Genomic DNA, 23,285 nt, shown 5'->3' with positions numbered 1-23,285 from the left:
CACTCCCTAGTGATTCCAGAGTGTCTGGCATAATAAAAGTAGTTCACTATTTTATAATCCCAGAAAACTATTTCACTATGGCTTGTGTATTTGTTAGTCTACTTGTTTTCTATAATAAATTAAGCCTTTCTTATTCTGAAATAAGATGCCTAGTCTTTTGACTATTTAAACTCTGACATTAGAACATATTGAAAAATTATAATTGTGGGAAGATAATATAATCCGTTGAGATGAAAACTTAGACTAATGCTTGTTATTATGCAACAAAAGTATTAAATAGTTAAGTTTTCATACAAAGTCCCACTAAGATAAATGCTGAAGTTCTAGAATTTTTTTTTTTTACTTGCTTTGCCAGCAATCTTACCCTTCAGAGAGTGGTGGATCTGATCAGGGTAACTACTACCCTGGGCTTAATTCTCATTAATAAGGATTAATTTGTCAAAGCAGGAATACTAACTGAAGTGATGGGTATGTAGGCATTCACTATGAGAAAAGATTTTGCTGAAATGTCTGGCATACGGCATGGTTACTCACCCTGGCTGCAAATCCTAACATCTAAGGTTCAAGATCTTACTGTGGACTGAAGTGCAGGGATACAAGTGCAACTTGAGACAGCATTGGTGTGAAGGGTCTGATCTGAGGGCAAGAGAAAGAAAGTGGTACTCTGGGATGTAAGAATTCCTGGCATCCGGTTAACCAGAGTTTTGGCCCAGGGATCTGTAAATGAATCAAGGTATAAATACCAGAAACAATGAAAGTTGGCAGAAACTAGGAGAACCAGTCAGCATCTGAGCCATCTGGACTAGGTTCAGTCTTGGCTTCTGGCCAAGCAATGCTAGAAGTGAAAACCAGGAACCCAAACTGAAGGCCAGCAGCCAGGCTACCCAAATCACAGTGTGGTCAATCAAGGAGGCTACAGCCAGTTACTTAAAGGGGTGCCCAGAGGGCACAATTTGTTATTCCACACGCTGGAAGGGGGCTTTAGAGTACTTCAGAGGCCCACTCACTACTAAGGAAGAACTCTCAATGTACTCTTAGTCTTGCTTCTTAATTGGCATATGCTCAGGGCCGGATGGGTAAAGGAAGGGGAGACAAACACAGCAGGCCTAGACTGACATTTCATTTTTAAGAGAAGTGAATCACACATGTCTGGGTGGGTCAGACATGTATGCTAGTCTTTACTGCAACACAAAATACTCAAAGAAGAAAGGACTCTTTCCATCTGGCAGCAGCCACCAGGTAAGCCAAAATGGTTGCTTACAAGTACATCCAGGAACTGTGGAGGAAGAAGCAGTGTGATGCACCTTCTTCTTAGGGTGCACTGGGGCAGTACCATCAGCTTTCAGCCCTCTAGCTTCTGGTCCTACCTGGCCAGAAAAAGGGTGGGATATAAGGCCACTTTAAAAATGATTCTTGGGGTCTCTCTGGTGGTGCAGGGGTTAAAGACAGAGCTATCAAGCTGCTGCCAGTCACTACAGCACTAGTTCCATCCCAGGCTGGCCAGAGAGCAACCCACATGGCGTAGGAGACCTCTCCTGTCTTGCCTGCTGCTCCCCTTAGCAGTATATTTCAGTGGATCTGCCTGTTCTGCTCCCCACTCTCTCTGGTGAATCCTCTCACCCTCCCATGCCTCTGGCCTATACCCCAGCTATTGTATAAATAAAAAATAAATCTCTAAAAAAAAAATAGAGACATAAAAGAAAAGACCACTTTCAAATAACATTACACTGTTTGACTTGTGTTTTATTCCCAGCTTCTCCCTTATAACATTTATGCCATCCACTTCATTTCTCCATAAGCCATAATCATTAAATACATTATTGTTATTTTGAATAAATTGTTATCTGATTAAGAAAAATAAAATATTTTATTCTACCTTTACTTGTTCCTCTCTAATGTCTTCTTTATGTATGTATATCTGCGTTTCTAATAATTTTCCTTTTCTCTTGAACTTCTTACAGACCTACTAATGATCTCAACTATTACTTGCCTGACAAAGACTTTGTCCTTCAGTTGTTGTTGTTGTTGTTGTTTTTTAATTTATACAAGCACTGGGTACAGTCAGAAGCGCAGAAGGGTGAGAGGATTCACCAGAGACAGAGCGGGAAGCAGAACAGGCAGACTGATGAAATACACTGCTGGGGGGAGCAGTAGGCGTGGCAGGAGAGGTCTGCCCCGCCATGTGGGACCCTCACTGGTGGCTGGGGATTGAACCAGTGCTGCAGAGGCTGCAGGCAGCTTCATAGCCCAGCGCTCAACTGCTGTGCCATCAGGGGAGGCCCTCTCCTTCAGTTTTGAAGAATAATTTCACTGAATCTAGAAATCTAGGTTAATGGAGGTTTTTCTTTCAACACTTTAAATATTTCATCCCACTTTCTTCTTACTTGCATGCTTTCTGAAGAGAAGCAAGTATCATTCTTACCCTTTTTCTCTACGAGTAAGGTGTTTCCCCCCTCTGATTTCTTTCAGGAATTTTTCTGTCTTTGATTTTCTGCAGTTCAAACATAATTATGTGTACATTTTTGGGTTTTATCTTGGTTGGAGTTGTCTAAGCTTCCTGGATTTTTGTTTTGTGTCTGTCATTAATTTTGGAAAATTCTCTGCAATTTTTTCAGTTCCTTTCTTCCCCTTATATGAATAAAGCAGTCCCCTTATATGAATATTATACCTTTTGTAATTGCCCCAAGTTCTCATGCATCCTGTTCTGTCTTTTCATTTTTTTCCCTTTACCTTTCAGCTTCGTAAGTTTCTATTAACATATCTTCAAGTTCATGGATTTTACTGTGACCAGTCTGTTAATGAGCCCATCAAAGATATTCTTAATTTCTGTTACATGTTTTTATTTCTAACATTTCCTCTTCATTATTTTCTAGAATTTCCATCTGTTTACAAACACATGTGCTCTTTCATATTGTCCTTTTTCCTATAGACACTTTTTTCTTCAGTGCCCATAGCATAATAATCACAACTATTTTAAATGTATGGTCTGACTCCATCCGCAACCTGGTGAAATAGGAAGGTCTCAAAAGTTCATCATCAGAAATGGGAGATGTTCTAACGGAGATACCATGCTGAGGTTGGTGACTTGATGTGGAGACGAAGTGGGGTGAGGCAAGGGAAGCGTGGCCAGGGCAGCAGCCATCCAGTAAATGGAACATCAGAGGGCCTAACACTGACAGACAGTGCATAGACCAAGAATCTTTCTAGTGAGGCTTTCTCATCCAGAGAGTAGCTCCACTGGTGGTATCTGCATGGGAGCCATTGGCTTGGTTGCAGTGAGCCTGGCTGGCTGCTGTTGAGTGCTGAGCCCTGCACCCTTCCCAGTCAGGAACACCAAGAGAGTAACTCACCACTCACTACCAGCCGGCAACAGTGAGGGAGATTGAGCCCTATCACTCTCTAAAGAGGGCAAGTGGAGTGAGAGATCTTCCCCCTTTCCGCTGCCCCAAGGCACCCAATGCCTGGCATCCATCATCAAGCCAGCTGAGTGGAGAAGGGATCTGCTGTGAGATCTGCCACAAGGTGCCTGCCCGTGCTAGTGAGAGTGTGGGCCCTCCTCCCACTCTCCATGCTGGACTAATGGAGAGAAATCTTCCCCACAGCCAGCCTGCAACTGAGTGACTTGCTGAGCATCAAAGCCCCCAGCCAGGGGAGGAAAAGGAGAGGAGAGGGCCTCCCTGGTGGTGCAGGTGGTTGAGCACAGCACTGAGAAGCTGTCCGCAGCCTCTACAGCGTGGGTTTGATTCTGGCCAGCCAGGGAGATACCCACATGGTGCAGCAGACCTCTCCTGACTCACCCGCTACTCCCCTTGGCAATGTACTTTAGTCAGTCTGCCTGTTCTATTCCCCACTCTGTCTCTGGTGAATCCTCTCACCCTCCCACGCCTCTGGCCTGTACCCCGGTTCTTGTATGTATGAATAAATAAATTGGGAAAAAAAGGAGAGAAGAGAGCATCTTCTGTGCTGTGTTAGCCTTCAACAGCCCCCTCCCAGCTAGAAGGGCAGAGAGAGTGCAGGACTCAGGCCAGGGCAGCAGGGTGGAGGAGACTCCACCCACCTCACTTGGGAGGGGTGCTGAACCACCTGAGTGGATCCAAATACCCAGTGACCTGGCAGTCTGCACCTGTTGGAACATGCCCCACACCTCAGAAAGGAGAAGCAAGAGGATGATCCTGTATTCTGAGATCCCTGATAGAGTGAACATGGCTTATTCTAAAAAGAAAGGTGAGGAGACAGAGTTGATCCTTCTGCCTCACTCCCCGACAGGACTGTGACTGAGTCTGGGCTCCAACTCTCCCTAACTCCCTTACCAGCCACCCAAGCTAAACAAAGAGAAACAATCAAAACAAACCCACAGCACTGACTTACAATCACACCAGAAAGAATGAAATGCATGGGAGTAAAGATAGCAAAGGAAGTGAAGGACCTATATACTGAAAACTATAAGACACTGTTAAAGGTAATGAAAGAAGACACAAAGAAATGGAAAGATATTCAGTGTCTATGAATTGCAAGGATAAACATTGTTAAAATGGCCATGTTGGGGCCTCCCTGGTGGAGCAAGGGGTTAAGATGCAGCACTATGAAGCTATCCACAGCCACTGCAGCACGAGTTCGATCCCCAGCCAGGGAGGTGATCCACATGACGCAGCAAACCTCTCCTGTCTCACCTGCTGCTCCCCTCAGCAATGTATTTCAGTAAATTCACCTGTTCTGCTCCTCACTGTGTCTGGTAAATCCTCTCACCCCCCCTCCCCCTGCCACCTCAAGCCTGCACCCAAGTTCTTGTATGCATAAATAAATCTTAAAAAAAAAACTTAAAAAAATGGCCATGTTTAACCTAAAGTGATTTAAAGTTTCAACACAATACCTATCAAAATCACAATGACTTTAAAAAAAAAAAACAAAACAATTATAAAATTTGGATGGAAACACAAAAGGCCCAACTAGCCAAAGCAATCCTGTGAGAAAAGAAGAAAAATGAAAGAACCACACAACCCGACTTCGAACTACACTTCACATCAGCAATAATAAGAACAGCATAGTATTGCAATAAAAACAGAAACAGAGACCAAAGAACAGAATAGAAAGTCCAGAATGGATCCAAAAAAATATGGACAGTTATTCTCTGACAAAGGAGCCATGACTTTACAATGGAGGAAAGAAAGCCTCTTTGGCAAATGGTGCTGGAAAACTTGGAGAGCCATGTGCAAAAAAAAAAAAAAAAAAAAAAGAAGAAGAAGAAGAATGAAACTGCACCCTTACTTAACTCCATATACAAAACATAATTCAAAATGGTTTAAAGACTTGGATACAAGACCTGAAGTCATAAAATATTTTCGGAAAACATAACTGATACACTCCTGGACATCAACCACGGTGATGTAGTTCAGGACTTGAGAAACAAAGTATAAATAAATAAACAGGACCACGTTAAACCAAAAAGCTTCTATACAGTGAAAGGAATTATCATTAAATTGAAAAGACACCCAACTAAATGGAAGAAAATACTAGCACATCAGACATCCCACAAGAGGTGTCCCCAGGAACACGAATCCAAAATATACAAACCTCCATATTCATACAAGGAACTCATACAACTCAACGAAAAGATGGCAAATAATCCAATCAAAAATGGGCAGAAGAACTAAATAGAGACTTCCTCATGAAAGACATACAGATGACCAACAGGCTCGTGAACAAATGCTTATTATAACTTATCAGAGAAATGCAGATCAAAACCACAATGAGGTACTGCCTCACTCCTGTGGGAGTAGCCCATATCAAAACAAGAAACAAGTGTTAATAAGAATGTGGAGAAAAAGGAACCCTTGTGCACTGTTGGTGGGAATATACACAGGTCCAGTCCCTGTGGAAAGCAGTATGGTGGTTTCTCAAAATATTAAAAATAGATCCACCATATGATCCAGCAATTCTGTCCCTAGCTATCCACCCAAAGCATACAAAATCACTAATTTGAGGGCCTCCCTGGTGGCGCAGCAGTTGAGCGCTGGGTTGCGAAGCTGTCCGCAGCCTCTGCGGCGCCGGTTCGATCCCCGGCTGCTCCTCGGCCACCGGAGGAGGGTCCCACATGGCACGCAGACCTCCCCTGCCGCCCGCTGCTCCCTTCAGCAGTGTACTTCGGTCCTTCTGCCTGCTCTGCTCCCCGCTCTGGCTCTGGTGAATTCTCTCACCCTCCCGCGCTTCTGACTGTACCCAGTGCATGTATAAACAAAACAAACAAATAAATAAATATTAAAAAAAAAATGCCTCTATTAAAAAAAAAGTTTAAAAAAGTTCAAAATCACTAATTTGAGAGATAAATACACTCATAAGATCATTACCACAATACTTACAATAGTCATGATATGGAAACAACCTCAACGCCTGAGTGGATAAAGAAGATGGAGTATACATACACAATGGAATACTACTCAGCTATAGACATAAGACCTGAAACCATAAAATACATCACCCAAAGCAGTGATAGTGAAGGCAAAGATAAACAGCTGGGACGACATCAAATTAAAGAGCTTCTGCACAGCAAAAGAGACAATAACAAAAACAAAGAGAAACCCCACCAACTGGGAGAACATTTTTGCACACAACACTAATGATAAAGGACTGATCACAAACATCTACAAAGAACTGATGAGACTCAACAACAACAAAGAAAATAATCCAGTCAAAAAATGGGCAGAAGAGCTAAAAGGAAACTTCTCTAATGAGGAAATGCAAATGGCCAACAGGCATATGAAAAAATGTTCAACATCACTTGTCATCAGGGAAATGCAACTCAAAACTAAAACGAGATACCATCTTACACCAGTAAGAATGGCACATATTAAAAAAACTAGCAACAACAAATGTTGGCGAGGTTGTGGAGAAAAAGGAACTCTCCTGCACTGCTGGCGGGAGTGCAAACTGGTTCAACCACTATGGAGAGCTGTGTGGAGATTTCTTGACCTACTAAAGATAGAGCTCCCATATGATCCAGCAATTCCACTCCTAGGTATTTACCCAAAGGACACAGAAACAGTAATTCCAAAGGGCACCTGCACCCCTATGTTTATGGCAGCACTATTTACAATAGCTAAGCTATGGAAACAACCCAAATGCCCAAATATAGATGACTGGATCAAGAAGATGTGGTACATACACGCAATGGAATACTACTCAGCAATCAAAAAAGATAAACATATACAGTTTGCAGCAACATGGATGGAGCTAGAAGGGATCATGCTCAGCAAAATAAGTCAGAAAGAAAAAAAAAAAATACTGGATGGTCTCACTCATAGCAGGAATTTAGAAAACCTAAATGAGGGACCAGGAAAAAGACTAATTAATACAAGGTAAAAATCAAAATCAACAAGCAACTATAAACCAGAGACACACTACAGGGGTGTGGGGGGGAGGAGTGGGGAGAGGAAGGACTTGGGTCAAAATAAGGGGGGAGGTGCAATTGTATGGGGAATATAACCAAAATGAAAATGCATACATTGTGCAAAAATGAAAAATGATGTAAGAATTACATAAAGTAAAATAAAATAAAAAAAGAAAGAAAGAACATCAAAAAAAAGATCAAATCTTGCCTTTGAGACAAAAATGGATAGGCCTTGAAGGGACTATGCTAAATGAAAGTCATAAGGAGAAAGGAGAAAGAGTTGATAATTTCACTAATGTATAGAATATAAAGAAACAAAGCAAAAGAACAGACAAATCAAACCAAAACAAACCCTAGAAATCTGATGGCAGAACTGAGGCTAGCAGAGAGGGAGGACGTGGGATGGGGAGTAAAGAGGTCTATGGATGAGGGATATTGGTGCAATGACCGGGGGCATGCTGTGGTAACACACATTTAAAAGGTGCGAACCTACACCCCTAAAACACTAAGTGTTGTAAACCCACATTACCTCAGTAAAAATAATTTCATATTAAAAAATAAATAAAATTTGTGGTGTATCTGAGTGATTCTGCGCTTGGTTTGACTCTTTAGACTGCCTTTTACCTTTCAGGAAACCTTATAATTTTTTGTTGAAAGCAAGATATGATGTATCAGGTAAAGCTAATTGAGATAAACACCCCTTTAGTGTAAGGTTTTGTTTATCTGGCTCAGAGTTAAGTTGTATTTATAGTTTGTTGTAGCTGTGGTGTCAGAAGCTAAAATTTCCTCCGGTGTTGGTAATTTTGTGCCTCCTGCTCTATCTGGATTTCCCCAGAGACTCCTTAAGTAAGGTCTGAGGCTTGTAATTCTTTTAACTGTAATCCCCTGTTATTATATCAGAGCCCTATTGATGTGGTGGTAAGGTAGGGGCTGGGGTTCTACAGTCCTATGATTAGGTCTCAGTCTTTTAGTGAACCTGAGCTGACTATTTCCCTTCCTCCATTCAGAAGACTACGGCAACCTGGAGTTGGGTATACAACTCTTTTCCACATTCCTGAATTCTATTTGCTGATATTTTAAGAGGACTTTTGCATTTATGTTCACAAGTGGTTTTGGCCTATAGTTTTCTTTTCTTGTGATGATTTTGTCTGGTTTAGGAATTAAGGTAAGATCAACATCATAAAATGAATTGTGCAGTGTTCCCTGTTCTTCTATTTTATGAAAGAGATTGTGTAGAATTAGAGATAATTCTTTCAAGATTTTTTAGGGGCCTCCCTGGTGGCGCAGGGGTTAAGACATAACCTATGAAGCAATCTGCAGCCACTGCAGCACCAGTTCGATTCCCGGCCCACCAGAGAGAAACCCACATGGAGGAACAGACCTCTCCTGTCTTGCCCGCTGCTCCCCTCAGTAGTGTACTTTGGTCCATCTGCCTGTTCTGTTCCCCGCTCTGTCTCTGGTTAATCCTCTCACACCCTGCATCTCTGGCCTGTACCCCAATTCTTATATAAAAATGAATAAATCTTAAAAAAAAGATTTTTTAAAATTCTTGAGTGACATTGTATGGGCCTGGAGATTCTTTTGGCAGATTTTTCACCACACTAACACAATGTCTTTAACAGTTATACATTATTCAAGTTATCTATTTCATATTATGTGAATTGTAGTAGTTTGTGGGATGAGGAATTGATCCATTTCATCTAAGGTATAACATTTATTTGTGTAGTATTGTTGATAGCATTCCTTGATTACTTTTTTGATAACTGCCTGGTCTACGGCGATATTATTGTGTGCCTCTTCTCTCTCTCTCTCTCTCTCGTTTTTGGTCAGTCTTTCCAGAGCTTTGTCAATTTGGTTGATTTTCTCAAAGGCCTTTATTTCATAGGTTTTCCTGTTCTGCTTTCAATTTGATATCTGGTATTTCTTTTATTTTCTTTTTATATTCAAAATGGCAGGTTTATTATAAAAAGGGAATTAGGGCCTCCCCTGGTGGCGCAGCAGCTGAGCGCTGGGCTGCGAAGCTGCCCGCAGCATCTGCAGCACCAGTTCGATCCCTGGCCACTGGCGAGGGTCCCACATGGCGCGGCAGACCTCTCCTGCTATGCCCGCTACTCCCCTCAGCAGTGTATTTCGTCAGTCTGCCTGTTCTATTCTCTGCACTGGCTCTGGTGAATTCTCTCACCCTCCCGTGCTTCTGACTGTACCCAGTGCTTGTATAAATAAATAAATCTTGAAAAAAAAAATAAAAAGGGAAGTAAAGGGATGCTCCCACAGGCACAAGTGGACACAAGCAGATAGAAAGGGCTGCCCCTGAAAGGGTCAGGTTTGTTAAGAGAGGGCTACACAGATAAAGGCGGGTAGCCTTGGGAGGAGAGCTGCCTCTGCTCTTCACAAAGGGAAAAGGTTGGTGAAGAGAAGCACCTGCGTAGTCACACGTGGGCAGGAGCCTGCTGCCTTATTTTCTTCTTTGTTTTGCTTTCCTTTTTCTAGGTTCTTGAGGTCGGAGCTTATTATATTGGTATGAGACTCTTCCTCTTTTCTGATGTATGCATCCAGTATTCTAAATTTCCCTTTCCAGACTGTTTTGGTTGTCCAAAAAAAAATTGAAATGTTGTTAAAGATTTGTTCAGTTTATGGCATTTTTAAAATTTTCCTTGAGATCTCTTCTTTGACCTATCTTTTATTTAGAAGTGCGCTATTTACTTTCCAAGTTCTTTGATTTTCCAGTTATCTTTCTGTTGTTGGTTTCTGGTTTAATTCTATTGTCAGAGAGCACATTGACATATACATATAATTGTATAGTTTCAGTTCTTTTCTCTTTTTTTTAATTTGTTTTATGGGTCTGGATGCGATCCATCTTGGTATATTTTCCATGGCACTTGAAAAGAAAGTATGTTCTGCTGTGGTTAGGTGGAGTGGTCTATTAATGATGCTTAGATCCTTTTGGTTGCTAGTGATGTTGAGTTTTTATACAACCTTGTAGGGTAGGGAAAAAGTATCAGGCTTTTCTGCCCTCCCACCATTAGGATAGATGAGGGAACCCTGTGGTCCTGAATGCATGCCTGATGGCGGGGACCTGGAGTGGGTACACCTGGGCTGAGAGACTGAGTTTATAAGGGCGGCGTCAGGGGGACGCCAGCAGGAGCCATGAATGAACGGAAGTGGAGAGAAGAAGAGAAACAGAGAGAACGCCAGAGAGCCCAGATAGAGTGAGGATTTGCTGGGGGCTGGGAGAACTGCCAGCCTCCTGGCCCCCCAGCACCCTTGCCTGCCATGTGCCTGGTAAATCTAAATAAAAGACCTGCAAAAGCCACTGAGGACTCTGACTCCTCCTTTACCCGGTCTGCTGGATCATAGAAAACCTTCTCAGTGTTCTTCCTGCCCCTACAAACCTTGATGATTTTCTGTCTAGTTCATCAATTTTGGAAAGAGGGATGGCAAAACCACTAATTATAATTTTGTATTTTTCTATAGATCCTTTCAATTCTTTAAGTTTTTGCTCCCAATATTTTACAACTCTGTTGTTTGGCACACAAATATGTTGGGTTGCCTTGATTTACTAGTGAACTGACACTTTTATTATTGTACAACAGCTCTCTCTGTCCCTGACAATTTATTTGCTGATTTTATATCAGATATAAAATTCAGATATAAAATCTGAATTTTATATCAGATATATGTCATCTGGTATAAATATAGCAATTCTGCTTTCTTTGATTAACCTGTGCAAGATACATTGTTTTCCATCCTTTTACTTTCAGCTTGCTTATAACATATTTGGAGTGAATTTCTTGTAGACAGCGTGCCATTGGTCATGTTTCTACTTAGGCCATTTGTATTTAATGTAAATGTTGATATATAAAATATAAATCTATTGCTTATTTTTCATTTTCTCTTTGTTCTCTCCATTTTCTTCACTGGTTTTCTCCTGCCTTCAGATTGACTACATAGTACTTTTATCAATTCATTTTGATTTATCTGTAGTGTCTTAAAGTCCATATCGTTGGGTAACTTTTGTAGAGGTTGCTTGAAACATTACATCACATACACATATCTTTTCCCAGTATACTGATGTCATCATTTTACCAGTTAGTGAAGAAACTTTTTCTCCTTTTATATCTCCTTAGATTACACCATCAGCTGAAATATTTCTTCTGCACACGTTTAGAATATGCTCAGTGTTAAAATTTTTGCTTTGGCCATTACATAATTTAGAAAACTTAAGACGAGAAGGAAAGCTTATTGCATTTACCCATATATTTGTTTACCATGTTTTTACTACCTTCTTGATGTTCCATAGTTTCTTCTTTTTTCGGAGAAGTTCCCTAACCATTCCTTTAATGTAAATCTGCTAGAGAGAGTAGTTCTCACACTTTTCTCTCCTCTGAGAATGACTTCTTTCCTCCCTTCATTCCTGAAGGATATTTTCACCAGATAAAGGAATCTGGGTTAACAGTTCTTTCTTTTGGCACTTTAGAAAGTGTGCACCATGTTGTCAAAATTAGAACTAAGTTAAAATAAAATGAAGTGCTTTGAGGCTATAGTCATAAAAGTGTAATTCACCAAGTAAGGAGAGAAGCCCGTCTCTCTGATCTGGTGAACTGTGCACACTTGGTGCTACATCTTAAAAGGAATCGTAAAAATTGAGGCCTATTGAGAGCAGTGAGTAATAAATAAGATGAAAGGATAATAAGCCTTGTCCAAAGAGATATGGTTTAAAGGAACTTAGGTTGTTTTCCCTGAAAAGAAAACATGCTGGAAGAATGTGACCCCCAAAGAAATAAGATTTCTTCCTTATGACTCCGAGGTATTTCAGTTAAAGAGACTAGGAAGAGATTTCAATTTAGTATCAGGATGACTTTTCAGCAACTACACCTGTTCAAAGATGGACTAGGTTACATAAGGATTATGGTCCTGTCCTAAAGACGCAGAGGCCTTGAGGTTGACTGAATATCTTGCCAAGATGCTGCAGGCATTTCAGTCTCTCGATGTGATGCCACCCATACCAGGCATCTCCATTTTCTTGTAGGTTTCTTGGATGTAAAGTGAAATGACCTGCATTTATATAGAGAAATGGATAAATTTGGATAGAGATAGAGCCTTGCTATGACTCTTGTTTGATAATGTTTGTAATTCAAGATGATGTTAAAAAGTGATATGTGTGATTTTAATAATAGCCAAAACTTAAATAGTACTTATTCCATACACCCACTATTCTGGGAGCTTCTACACTACCTTCTATACTATCATGTCTATTTTACAAAAGAGAAAACAATAGCATGGGGACATTAAGTAACTTGTCCAAGTGACAAAACTGGTTAGTGTTAAAGGGAAGATTTGAATCCAATCTGTCTGACTCTGAGTACAGATTTTTTTAAAAAGGCATTATCTGCCCCCGCTGACTCCTTATTTAGTTTAACTTTTAGAACTTGTCCATTCTAATCATGTGTCCCCTTCAAAGGTCACACACTTAACCATTGGTGCTACTGGCCTAGAATGTTTTTAGAGGCCATCTAAAAACTTCCACCATATTCTTCTAAACATTCTCAAGAAGCAAACTTTTCTCCAGTCAGACTGGGCTTAATTTTTTTAAATCTACACCAGAAACTTACCAGATTTGTAGTACAAATCTAATGAACAGGGTGGCTGGAGAAGCTGGTTTAAAACAGTTAATGCCAATGAAATGATAAAGCTAAATTCTTGCATGGTTTATAAACTGTCTTTGAAGGTATTTCCAAAAGAGAAGCATCAAGAAGGTGGTGACTGATGAAGATATTGTTGGAACAAGTCTCTAATCACCATAGCAACCCAGTGTTTTGAAGGAACAACACTCATTTGGATGTGCACATTGATGATATTGTTATTTGCAAAGCTATCCACATCACAGATGCACCGTTTGCTTTGTAAAAGAGCTATTCTTTCATTTATTAAGAAATAAAAAGATAGAGGGAAAAGGCACCAAATAGGAGATATCTATACAGTAAGTACTGAATAATACAGGCCCTCATTAGATGACATTCAGGAGAAAAGACGGTCTTTACCATCTCAGGTAGCAGTCAGGGTCATTTTATCAGCTTAGGACAGTAACAGCTTCCTAATGAGACAGACTTGGATTTAAAGCCCAACCCAGGACAACTTCTTAGCTGGTGTTGGGGAAAACTACTTTGCCGAGTCTTAGTATTTTTTTTTAAAGATTTATTTTATTTATTTATTTATTTTATTTATATAAGAACTGGGGTACAGGCCAGATGTGCGGGAGGGTGAGAGGATTCACCAGAGACAGAGCTGGGAACAGAACAGGCAGACTGACAAAATACACTGCTGAGGGGAGCAGCAGAAGAGACAGAAGAGGTCTGCTTCGCCATGTGGGTTGCTCTGATGCCGGCAGGGGTCGAAGCAGCACTGCAAAGGCTGCAGACAGCTTCACAGCGCTGCTTTCGACCGCCTGCGCCACCAGGGAGACCCCTTAGTATTTTTTATCTATAAAATGAGGGGATTGTACCCCCATGTCAGGTTATTGTAAGAATTAGAAATAATTTACATAAAGTGAGCTGACACAAGCTAATCTGTAAGGGGAAGATATAAAAAATAAAAGATCAGTTGTACCCCAAAAAGAGAGTATAAAAATACATCCCTCTCACACAAGAGTGCAATTAACTCAGTAAAAAGCTGTCAACAAGAAACTTGCCTACTGCAACGTTCACCACAAAGGACTACTGACAGGAGGTTTGGGATCCAGTGGGAGAGGAAGCATTTTAAAATATTATGGCCCTTTAGCAAAGGTAGATTTGCAGCTTGTGTTGGCTTCCCAGCTCTTTAGCTATCTCTTCCATCATCGAGAGTCTGAGAATGAGAGGCCTGAGGCAGAACCCGACTTGTACAGATCCCTGGCGGCTGCACCAGGGCTGTCTGCTGTGGAAGTGCCTCTAGGAAGTGCCCTATCAGTGGGTAAGTGAGGCTGAAACGCAGCCAGAACCCAGCCCTTCGGCCCGGAGCTTGGCACAGGGAGCCATGGCTTTGACTTGACACACAGGCCCTGGCTGTCTCTCTTTCCTGGCTTTATCTACCCAGAGGGACACTTTTCCTCATTTTCACAAGGCATTACCCGTGGTCCTGTCATCACATTGTTTTTTCTTTGTTTTTCTTCTTTAGCTGAGTTAGGCTGCCAAGTTTGAAAAGTCAAGAATTTCATGCAAGAATCGGTATTTCTGGTTTCTTTTGAAATTGAAAAACTGGCTGTTCTTTCCATAGTAGGCCTATGGGAAAGCCTACTGACAACAATCAACATTATGCTGGAGCCAAATGGCTGCAGCTCCCTCCAGGCCTGGACTCCAGTTGTCCACAGGCCCTGGAATACCTGTAAGGTTTGCACACAGGTGAAGACTAGTGTTCTGGACTAACAAGTCTGACTTGCGTGTAGTGGTATAGGTGCCTCCAGAGGGCAGCACTTGAACACATATGGTGACAGGTGAGGGATGCCAGCCTTCAGGTTAGAGAAATTGCTTTCCTCACTCCTCCTGCCCACTGCTCAGGAGAGCCAGAGAAAGGCATTTAGGTCAAGCGGGGCAAGGCCTTGGATGTCAGGTTTTTCCAGGGTGGATAGAACCAAGCTTCTCCCTGTTCTTCCCCCATGAAAGAGGCTACTTCAGAGGCTGCCCGCAAATCTCAGATGACTTCTTGGGCTATTGCAATCCATTCTTTCACTTAATCAAATAGCCAGAAAGAGACAGATTCAGGGAGACAATGTACCCCTGCAAAACTGTTGGCCAAAAAAAGGTGGGGGTATGTGACATGCATGTGTCAGTGCTGCAAAGTTCATGACAGTCAGCATAACTGATTTCAATCCACATTGCTGATGGATTCTGGTTAACCTATGTTAATGAAATGAAGAGCTCCGTATACTATTTATGGCTAGATTAAGCTGATAACTCTTGCTTAGCCTACTTTCAGTGTATAAATCTTGCCAGTGGACAACATAATGCTTTGTTACCAGGTTTTCCCTCATTGGGACTTTCCTCTGGACATTGAGAACAGAAATCTTAATAAGAACATTTTTTTTACCTGTCTCGTTCAAGAAACAGGATTTTCAAACTCCCCCCTCAACATTGATAAAACTGCGCAGTCCCTGGGAGTGACCTATAGAAACATTTCCAAAAATATGCAGCAGCACAATTACTGAGAAGAGATGAGATGTTGTTAGTTAATAAAAATGCCATAAATATAGAATGATGAACTACCATGGGAAATGAATCGATAGAGAAGGACATGTTGGAATGTGGGATAGTAAAAAACACTTAAACTTTGCATGACCTCAAAGAAAGTCATGGTGATATGTTTTGCCAGGTTCCTCAGATAGCATTTTGAGATATGGCTGTTTCCCAAGTCTTACTATGTAATAAGCTGAATTTAGACTCTTTCTGAGCCTTCTTCCTTGGACAGCCTGGAATGTCTGACTCTAGAGGGTTGTCTGAGTTCCTCTTTACACTCAATATCCTTTAGGCAGGATCAGCTTGTGAGACAAGTCTATGGAAGCATCTTGCTTGTAGCAATGGGATAGGGGTGCTTCTCTTTGATAATTTAGAACAGTGCTGGGTTGAGGGTCAGATCTCCCTGGGGTGGTGTCGCAAACTGAAAAAGTAGCAGTGGCACCAAGTTCCTCTACAGTTTTCTACAGCTGTTCCAGATTTTCCATGGGCTCACCTTTAAATTAAAAGAATTTCTGCACTTTCAAGAATTTGAAAACAAAGCCATGTGTGAGAATGTGAGATTCACTCATGTGCCCTAGCAAGAAATAGGTTGCATTCCTTTTTCTGCACTTAGAAAACAAGCACCTCCTTTCCGCCCCTTCCCCAGAATGCCATATATGTAAATGATCCCAAATTAATCTTTAGCATGTGCCCATGTTGTTTTGATTTACTAAACTTTAAAAATATGTTCATTGTTCCCTTTTAACAACTTTTGGCAAGTTTTTCAGAAATTGAAATATATGAGCAAATCAGCAAAATGAGTAAAATTAGCAAGTACCATTTAGCAAGCACTAAAGGTACAAATACCTTTACAACACACAAAACCATCATTATGGTCTCATAATGCTTTATACGTTTTCTTATTTAACTTCACTCTTAATTAGCAAAACACAGTGAAATTAAACAGAGAAGGAAAATTATATATTCATCAGAATAGTATTTTTACATGTCTTTAAATGACTGTTTTTAAGGTAATTATATGATGTAGTAGAAACAAGAGATCTGGATTAGGCCAATGCTGGTTAACTAGAATTTTTAACAAAAACTTAACAGTTCTGGGACATTGGACAATTTACTTACCTGCTGTTATCCTCATTTCATTTATTCATACAGTGGAATTGGTGATACTCAGATCATAGGGAGGAAATAAATGAGGTATATAAAATTTCTGAGATACAATGTTAAGAGGGTCAGGTAACTCTCATTATTAGTTTTTTTCAGGTGATGATGACTTAAGATGCTTAGGTAAATTTTTCTTAACTTTTGAAATAGTTGTTTTTTGAATTATTTAAATGATTTACTTTTAGCACCAAAAATATCAGTGACTGCCAAGATCATAAAAATTAATAATGATTTAAGTCATATGTTAATTGCCTTATTTCTCTTAATAAATCACACAGTGAAACTTTCATTTTTGTATCTGGCTTATCCATCCATTTAATACAAACTGTTATTTAGCCTATAACCACTAACGTATTGTTACCGTACTTAGTAGCTGGTATTTTAAAAATTTCCTTCAGTAGCATTAGCTTTTCCTACCAGGATTCAAAGCCATGTATTTGCCAATTTTCCCCCTCAAATCTCCCATAAATTATAAATACTATATGCTGGCTAAATATTTCCTGTACTTACATAAAGGATACATAAATCAGTATCTATATGATGTTCCTCACTAATAAAAGGAACTTATCTGTTTCAAGAATGAGGCAGTTTTATTGCATATCAAGTTTCTATAGTTCAGTCAAAAGCTTGAGAATAAAGAGTTGCTAAAAAAAAGTCTCTAACTGTTCTCAACTATTTTCTCAATTAGTGTCTGCAAAGATTAGAAGTGCCACTGGTACCATAATTTTGTGTGCACAATCTTCCTGTAGAATATTAGAACATGGGACTTATAGTGTACAGAAAGACCAGTAAAATGTTTGGAAATATATACAGAAATCTGAGGAACTTAGTGGAAAGAAAATTATGTTATTTCTATAAATATGCTAGAGTGCATTTTAATTTTATAATTGAGGAATTATTTAGGTTAAGTCAATGTTGTAATGATTAGGAAATGCAAATACTGGCAGTAAAGGATTTACTTAGGACTTCTCAGGGGGTTAATCAGTAAAGTAATTGAATCCCTACTAAAGAAAGTTCTGTTTTGCAAAACTCAAGATGACTGTCAAAGAGCTATCATAGCTTAATCATCTTGGGATAATACCTCTTAATGAAGCTATATCAAGGGAAATAAAAATCTTTTTTAATTGACCCTAACTGTCCAGTTTGACCCAGCACTGAGGTCCCTGTGCTAAAACCAGAACAGTCCCAGGCAAACCAGGAAGGCATAATCTGCATCATTATATCAAGTATCTGGGTTACTTCATGCCTCAAAAATATACCTTGCCTGACTCTAGTAGTCACCAAGCTATTATTCATTGCCAACTGGGTACCAGATTCTAGAGGTACTTTTATACCTCGTGGTCAAGCATCAAAATTGAAATATCTTATGGTTCTTATGCTTTGTATCTTAGGATGGTAGCCCCAAATGGTTACTTCTGTTTTCAGGTTCGCATTGTTTTAGGAGCCATGAGACTGAATTCAAAAAAGCAGGATAAAAAAAAAAGAGGAAACAGCAAATGCTAGAGGGGATGTAGAGAGAAGTTGGAACCCTGGAGTTTTGTTTGGTGGGGTTGTAGGTTTGGTATAGTCATTATGGAAAAAAAGTATGGCTATTCCTCAAAAAATTAAAAATAGAAATCCCATATGTCCAGTAATCCCAGGAAAAATATTTTTAAAAACTGATTTGGAGTAATATATACATCAACAGATGGCTGGATAAAAAAGATAAGATGCATATATATGATGGACTATGACTCTGTTATAAAGATAAAATCCTTCCATTTCCAACAATATGAATGGACCTAGAGGGTATTATGTTAGTGAAATAAGACAGATGGAGAAAGACAAACACTACGTGATTTCACTTATATGTGAGGTATAGACAAAACAAAAAAAAATGGACTAACAAAATAAAATAATAAACTTTTAGAGTATAAGACCAATTAGTGGTTACCAGAAAAGGGGAAGAAGGAAGGGGGTGAGTTTATCAGGTAAAAGGGGTCAGTTGTATGGTGAACTCAATATATACATATGTTGGTTTGTAATGAGGTGCACCTGAAACATGTATATTGCTATAATGCAATGTTACCTCAGGGGAAGGAAGGAAGGGAGGTAGGGAGGGAAAACAAGATGACCAAAATGAATCTTTGCAGCAGATTCTATCCTGGTTGTGCTGTTGTCATCTCAGAGAGACATGATATCAAGAAACATATAAAAACAATACTGGGTAAAAGTGAATGAAAATGGGCCAAAGAAAGACAGTAAAGAGATTGCCTGCCTTCCTGCCTACCTTCCTACAAATATTAAGCTATATGTGGCATATGCCTGAATATTGTAATTCACTTCCACAAAGATGTCTTGAGTGATCCCTCTGAACCAAGTCCTGTGCTAGAAGCTTGGACTACAAGAATGAAAGAAAAGTGGACCTGCCCTCAGGAACCTTCAATCTCATGGGGATCTCAGTGGTGGCTGTTTGCCAACCTCTCCTGCAGATGCACTCTCTACTCTTCCTGCCTTACTCCATGCCTCCAGGGATTTGACCTGTGTACACTGCATCTCTGGAGCTCCCTTGCTCTGTGGCTTCTGGTTGAGTTCAGCCAATAAAGCGAATTGTTCTGGCATGCTGGCAACTTTGTCAGTTCCTCTGTGAATAGATTTCCCTCTTTTTTTTAAAAAAAGATTTATTTATTTATGGATACAAGAACTGGGGTACAGGCCAGATGTGCAGAGGGTGAGAGGATTCACCAGAGACAGAGTGGGGAGCAGAACAGTCAGATGGACTGAAAATCACTGCTGAGGGGAGTAGCGGGCAAGGCAGGAGAGGTCTGCTGCACCATGTGGGTTTCTCCCTGGCAGTCTAGGGATCAAACTGGTGCTGCAGAGACTTCAGATTGCTTCATAGTGGGGTGCTTAGCCCTTGCACCACCAGGGAGGCCCACATTTCTCTCTTTCAAATCTGGAACCCTCATGGGGCTCCTGTATCCAATACTGAATTTCCTTACATCTCCTCATTTCTGTAAACACTCCCTTCACAAAGTTATTTTCAGGATTTCATCTGAGGGTGCCTCCTGTTCCCTGTCTAGACCCTGACTGATTAAAATGTAAATAAACTATTCAAATAAAGGAAGACAAGTGCAATAACAAAGTTATTACAGGTAGAATTGTTTAATAATGGAGAGCATGATCAAGAATGTTCCAGACAATGGAAATAAGTAAATCTTCTTAATCTTAACATTGAAGGATAAGTAGCAAGTGGAAGAAAAACTTGGAAGGAACATTACAACTATTAGCAATTTAAGAAAGCTAGAACACAAAGTATATGGAAGGAAGAGTGGGTAACAATTGGAAGAAATAAACCACGGTCAGGCCATGTAAATGTGCTAAACAATTCTGTCATCACACACACACACACACACACACACACACACACACTGTGTCAACAAATGTCCTAGGCACTTATTATTCATTGGACAATAAAACAAAGATCCCTACTCTTAGGAGAACACAAACAATTAGCAATAGATTTAACATAAACAAATTATATGTTCTATTAGTAGGTAATAATTGTTACATTAAAAAGAAAAAGTAGAGGAAGTAAGGAAGATCAAAATGACTTGGGGAGTAATAGGTTGCAATCTTAGACAGGAATAGGCCTCATTAGTTAGAGCACATTGAGAAGGCAATTTGTGCAGCATTGGAATAATGGAGGGAGTTCAGGATGTAGACATCTGAAGGAAGCACACTCCAAGCATAGGAATCAGTCAGTGCAAAGGCCCCATGACAAGATCATTCCTAGTCCATGAACCTTAATAAGGCCAGAGAAGCTAGAAATGAGGTGAAAAAAAAAGAGGAATGGGAGTTGAGATCAGAGAGTTTCAGGATGGGGAAGGTCTTAAAGAGTCTTGAAAGCCATTGTAAACCCTTTAGATTTTGCACTAAGGGAGATGAAGTCATTGGAGACTTAAAGTACAGACTTCAATGCTCTAACTGAACTTTCTAAGTACAACGAGAATCAGCTAAAGAGATGTAAGTATGGGGATACCATGGGAGGGAATACCAACTATAGGGATACCATGGGGGGCTTCTTATGATCCTTACTACTCAAAGGGCAGTCCAAGAATAGCAGCATCACTCGCCTGGCAATTTTGCTAATTTTTGGAAATGCAGAATCCCTGGACTTGCACTGAATCAAAATCTGCATTTTAAGTAGATCCCACGTGGTTCACTTGCACAGAAGACTTTAGGAAGCACTGCTTTAAAGGATCCCTCTGATAGGAAGGTGGAGAATGAACTTGAGTTAGGTGAGACAAGCCAAAGACAGGTATGGGGGGAGGCCTAAAACAGAACAGCAGCAGGGATGTAAAGGAGGGGACAAATACAAAGGAAAACAAAAAGGAGGATAATCCCTAGCGCATTGCAGACAATTCTTACATATTAATTTTTAATGTTATTTTTATTTTTACTTTAATATATGAAGTTAATTTAATTTTAAATGATTATTAATTTTTAGTTTAAGAATAATTAATATTCATAGAAGTTTACAAGGAAATGAATAGTAGAGTCCTATTACCCTTCACCTAACCTTCACCAATATTTACATTCTGTACAACTACACACAATATCAAAACCAAAAAATTAACAGTGATACAATCCATATTTCAGATTTCACCAGTTATACATGAACATGTATTTGTGTCTAACCACTTTTATCCTATATGTAATGTTGACACCAGTCAATACACTCAAGCCATCTTATTATTTCTTTATAGCCATGTTCATTCCTCATCCCTAACCTATCATTTATCTATAATCATTTGCATAAATGAAATCATACAGTATGTATCCTTTTTCAACTGACTTTTTTCACTCAATGTAATTTCCTTGTGGTTCATCCAAGATGTTGTCTGTATCAATATTTCACTCCTTTTTTGTTGTTAAATAGTATTCCATGGCAAGGATGTACCAGACTTTGTTCTACTTACTGAAGGACATTTGGGTAGTCACAGTTGGGGCTAGGATGAACAAAGTTGCTATGAATAATCATATATAACCTAGATACTTTTTGAATGAATGAATGAGACAGAATGTCTAGGATTTGGTGAATAGTTGGGGGGTGAGGAGTGGCATAATTAGTAAAAATTGAGCCAATACAATGTGCACCCAAGTACTAAAAGTAGTACCACCAAGTAATACAGTTTGTTATATTTCATATATGCATGTATACATACTATACATTTGTATATATCCTTTGCTACTAGTCAAATAGTATCCTTCTAAAAATAAAACAGTAATTTAAATGAACAAAGTCCCCTTTCTCAGTTGCTATCTGGCAGCTCTTACATGAGCAGCTGTCCCAGAATATTCCTGGGCCAGAGTCCTCTCCTGAGGTAATGCTTCTCCAACAGTGCAGACACAGGGGTGCAGCTCCCTTCTTTCTCCCCTAGCCCAGGAGTAAGCACAGCCTGACCACTCACACCTTACAACCAGGCTTGACTCTAGGGGGACACAGCACAGAACAGGAAACCACTGAAGACACAGTGGCCCCTCTGTAAGCTACCTACTGATAACCTGCCCTTAGGCGCTGTGGTCAGGGCCAGCCCAGAAGCAGCTGTTTGAAAAACAGACTTCATGTGAAAGAGACTCATTTTCCAACCTGAAAGCACTGGCCAGAGGGCCAGGGATCAGCTGAGGTCTCCAGAACAGAGGTGGTAAACCCCCCTCCCCCCATTTTGGTGCTTACCTTTCTGAGTCTTGCTCCACTCCCAGATATCTTCAGAAAGGAGCATATTTCCTTGTCTGGCAGCTGCTGCCAGGGGTCACTTCTGCATCTTCTCCCTCTGGAGGACAGTGGGGCTTATGTCCCAGATCCCACAGGACTGCAACCTACAGAAAAATTGTTCTTAAACAACTACACCCTCAGGGCACTGCAAGAAGCCACAGACCCAAGAGCTCAGTCTTATCATAAAAAAGGCCTACTGCTTTTATCATCATCATAGCTGCAGCCTGAAGGGAAGGTTTCTAATTAAACTGACTTCTAAAAGCTGACTGTAAACCCTTCCACAGGCCTCAGGGCCTTCTTGTATCTTTGTACTCTCCTTTGGCTGACTTCTAGCTGGCTTGTGTCTCTGGGAAGGGAACTCTTGTAGGAGTTTGGTGCCATGGTTTTTACAATTGCTATTCAAAAAGATTGATTGCCACAAAAAGATTGATACTCCTTGATCCCCTGAATCTGAAGACCAGGGTAGTTTGTGTTCCTGGCTTCCATAGGACTGTGACAATTGAAGAGACAGTTCTTGACAGGCTGTTGCCCCCAGAGCACTGCACAGCCAGCCACGGAAACACCCTAATCTTTCAGTTAAAGAGGCCAATTTGTTCTGGAGCTTTGACCTAGGGGATGGCCTTTGGGTTTGGTACACTTCTTGAGGCCTACAGATGGGTCTCAGGGAATGGAGGCCATTGGAGGCAATCTTTGCACTCTGCCAGTATCTCCCAACTCACTGGCATCTCCCAAAAAGGAGCTTGTATACTCTTCCGGAGAATAAATTTTTACAACT

This window comes from Talpa europaea (genome assembly GCF_964194135.1).
Source record: "Talpa europaea genome assembly, chromosome: 13".
NCBI lineage: Eukaryota > Metazoa > Chordata > Mammalia > Eulipotyphla > Talpidae > Talpa > Talpa europaea.
Note: the sequence above shows the minus strand (reverse complement) of the source record.